Here is a 3,871-nt window from a genome sequence, read left to right on the forward strand (position 1 = left end):
AACATGTGTTTGTAAATTATTGAGAAAAAAGTGCCACACATCAATAGTCTCACCCTCTACAATGGCAAAAGCAATCAGTATAATATTTTTATTCCCATCTTGCGCAACTGCAACCAAAAGGGATTCTGTCAACCTGAACCAACGACTTGCAATATTTGGAAGCTCTTATGCATCGATTGAAACTCTGAATACCCGATGAAGTATCCTAACACCGTCCACCTCTTGACTCCCGTTATACAGGGGTCGTGTTTCTATTTGGACTTGTGAACCAGGCATCTTCTGAACCATTGCCAGGAACCACAACGGCAAAGCTTGGTATGATTCTTCCCATCCACCGAAAACCTTGGCTATTGACTTCTGCTTTGCCAGCCAAGCCTTCCGGCAACTAATAGTGTAGTTGAATCTTGCGTGTACTTCCACAATTATAGATTTGACCTTTATGGATGGGTCGGATTCAACCAATGGCTTCATAGCCTCAACAATCGTGTCCGAGTCTAACTTGGAGTGACCTTGTGAGATTGTTTTTATGGAACACGTGTGCCTCCTGTTGTATCTCCGAATCTCCTAACAGGCTTTCTTCTGTAGCAAGCTGGCTCGGATAAGCCAGTCGCACCCACATCCATAAGTCTTTCACTTTGCATAGAACGTCTATGGCTCGGATTCATAAACAACATAATCGATTCCTCTGGAGATAGTGTAACTCTGAATTGCCGCAATGACTGATTTTCTTGAACCGTATTCCATTTCAATTCTAAAATCTCCATCCTCAAGATCAGCAACAGCTATAAGAAAACAAATTTGTCACTCATCGATCCACTAAAACAAAATCAAGTAAACATACTACCCACTGCTCACGTACCTATGTTTTTCATATTCGAAAAACTTCGGTGCATGCATGACGTCAAGATCCAAGCTACGCATAAAAGGTGGAACGTCCATCGGTTGACTAACTATGGCTGGTACCACTAAAGTTTCTGCCATTGCCTCACCTCCCCCACCACTGTCCTGGTCCTCATCTCCGGCTTCGTACGTAGTTTCAAACTCCTCATCGCTATCATCGTTCATTCCCAAGTACGCCTAAGCTCTGTAATGTGGCACATCTACGTCATGTTGAACCTCATCTGTATCAATATCCTCAAACTTAACGTATAACTCAATCCTCGGGTGTTGCACCTGAGTTTGCTAGTGAATATAAAACATCCACTGAATACTACTTTCGTCGATGATTGGCATAATCTCAAAATGTATTAGGCCGCCAAATATGACAACCAGACTCCTACAGAGAATGTTGGTCACCCTTTTTAAAATATCCGCCTCTATGCTTTGACAGAGCCCTTATTGTAGTTCCACGAACATTATAGTGCATGGAACCACAAATGTAAATATATTCTCACACGCAAAGCTCATACCCCAATACGTATTTCGTCCGACCTCACCGTTGTGGTAAGCCACTATATTTGCAGTGCCCTCCATCGTACCGACCCTGGAGGAAAACACCTCTCTCACAATGGAGCAAAATGTTTACGAACTTTGATTTTTATAGACAGAAGACTCACCTCGCAGACTACGTGTTGCAACGCCATCCAACCAGCGTATGCTACGTGTGCAACACGCAGAGTGCGTGTTGCTTGCCTTGTTGCCACGTGTGAAACACGTCACCTGCATTTTGAAGGGATGAATGCCACGTGGCAACACGTCACCTGCATGTTGCGTCTGATTGTGACACGTGTCTAACACGTTATTTGCGTGCTGAGTCAGCACGTTACCTGCATGTTGTACCTGCATCTCTGCAGCGTTCACCCACTTGTATATACACCAAAAACTTTCATTTTCAGGTAAAGCTCACCTCTAAATTCCATATTAAAATTCTTTAGTCGCAAAAGAGACCTCTTTTTCTTTATTATAAAACTTAGTTTTTTTTACTTAAGGTTTGCAAAAAGAAAATTTATGCTATTATATAACACGTGTTATACATAGTCTAAGTGTATTAATATATAAAATATTTTTTTATAATATTTATAAGTACCTAAAAAATTTTAAAATTAGTGGATATTAAATATTCTAAATGTACTTCAGAAATTATACAAATATTATTCACTAAAAAATGCAATAACAAAATATTGCCATATGAATGGAATCAATATATGAATTAAACAATGTTATTATGTTAAATAAAAAATATTCAATTTGAAAATACGCTCTCTTTTTTATCCTTGAACAAGTTTGAAAAACGCTTAATGAAAGAAGATTTTATGGTTAGAAGTGCAAAAAAAGTGAAGATAAATGAAGATGGTTCATCGAACGCACAAATGGATACTGGTATAAAAGACAAACCTTAAACTACCCATAACATAAGGGACAAAGCCATGCCTAATGAAACTAATCTTATTGGTATGGAGACGGGTTTTAACATTGAAAGTGACATGGTTCCTAAAGTGGAGTCTCCTCCAAAAATTTCATATAAGGACAAAGTTATGGCAAACGATTTTGGAGATAATTTAAATCCTCAAGATATTGTTCAGATGGCAGCGGGAGATTACATCTTGGATCAAGACTGTGACTTGACTGTTTTAGCTTCTCAGACTACCTTCAATCCTAAGCCAAGTATTCAATTCTCCCTCATCATTAAACCCTTGGTAAGAAAATCAATCTCTCTTTTATGTTATGGAGAGGTAGGTTCTTAAGCGATAGGTTAAAAAGGATGTTATTCGTGTGAAGATTTAGAGGAAAACTTCTCCTTGATTAGATTTAGTAACATTGATGACTATTCCTATGCTTTGTTCAAAGGCCCCTAGATGATCCCAGATCACTATTTTCTTGTTTAACGTTCAAGAGACCTCACTTCCTCCCTCAAAATTCGAAGATCAAGAAGGTGGTGATATGGATTAGGATTCCCAACCTCCCAATAGAGCTTTGTAACACTTACTTTCTTTGGAAAGTGAGAAAAATCCATGAAACCATGCTAAAAATTGATAAACATATATTTATTATACAATCAAGAGGCAAGTTTGTCCGGATTTATGTGGAAATCAACCTTAGTATACGAGGAATAATACATAATCTATTTTAAGTATGGACAATTGTGTTGAAGAAAAGAGATCGAATGATGGAAATAATTACAAGGATATTGCTAGTACAATCAACCAACCAGAGAAATTTTCTGGCGAAAGAAACATCTAGGAACAATCCCGTAGTACTTCGGGGGAGGTGAAAATGGGAAAGAAATCATTTCCAGCAAAAAACGTAGAACAATCAATAATATACAAATCATTAATTTTCCCTAAAATCAAGAAGCTTTAATGAGAAATCATGATGAATCTCTTTTTGGAGTTTGGATGATTGTCAAGAGAAACTCAATAAAAGAAAAGAATCATAATCAAACAACAAAAAAGGAAGGAACATAAAAAAATCTGATATCTAGATTTAATTTGCTAGCAGAAATTGATCAAGAGGCTTTAATATAGGAGAATCAAACCCGAAAGAAAGTTGTTGGCAATGGAAAAAGGCAAGAAAATCCTCAAGAATTTAGAAAAAAATTAAGATCTAATCAGGATCTCAAAATTAAGACCCAGAAAGCAAAAAAATTAGAATCAACCCAGCATACATAAGTAAAATACAACAGAAAATAAAAAGAAAAAAAATTTGAAGAATAGAAATTGAATCATCATTCTTAGAAGAAAAACAATGCAAAGCTGGAGGTAGTACCAGCTCAAACAAGTGACAGCAGCAAAAAACAAGGAAAACAAGGCCTTCATGAGGAGTATCAATTTAGTTGGAAAGTAAATCCGTGGGAGTTGAATTGGGTGGGAATGGGAATAAACAGACACAATACGGATTCTAGGTTTTGGAATCTAGATGAGTATTAGCGTTT

Source organism: Arachis hypogaea, chromosome 17 (genome assembly GCF_003086295.3).
Source record: "Arachis hypogaea cultivar Tifrunner chromosome 17, arahy.Tifrunner.gnm2.J5K5, whole genome shotgun sequence".
In the NCBI taxonomy this organism is placed as follows: Eukaryota; Viridiplantae; Streptophyta; class Magnoliopsida; order Fabales; family Fabaceae; genus Arachis; species Arachis hypogaea.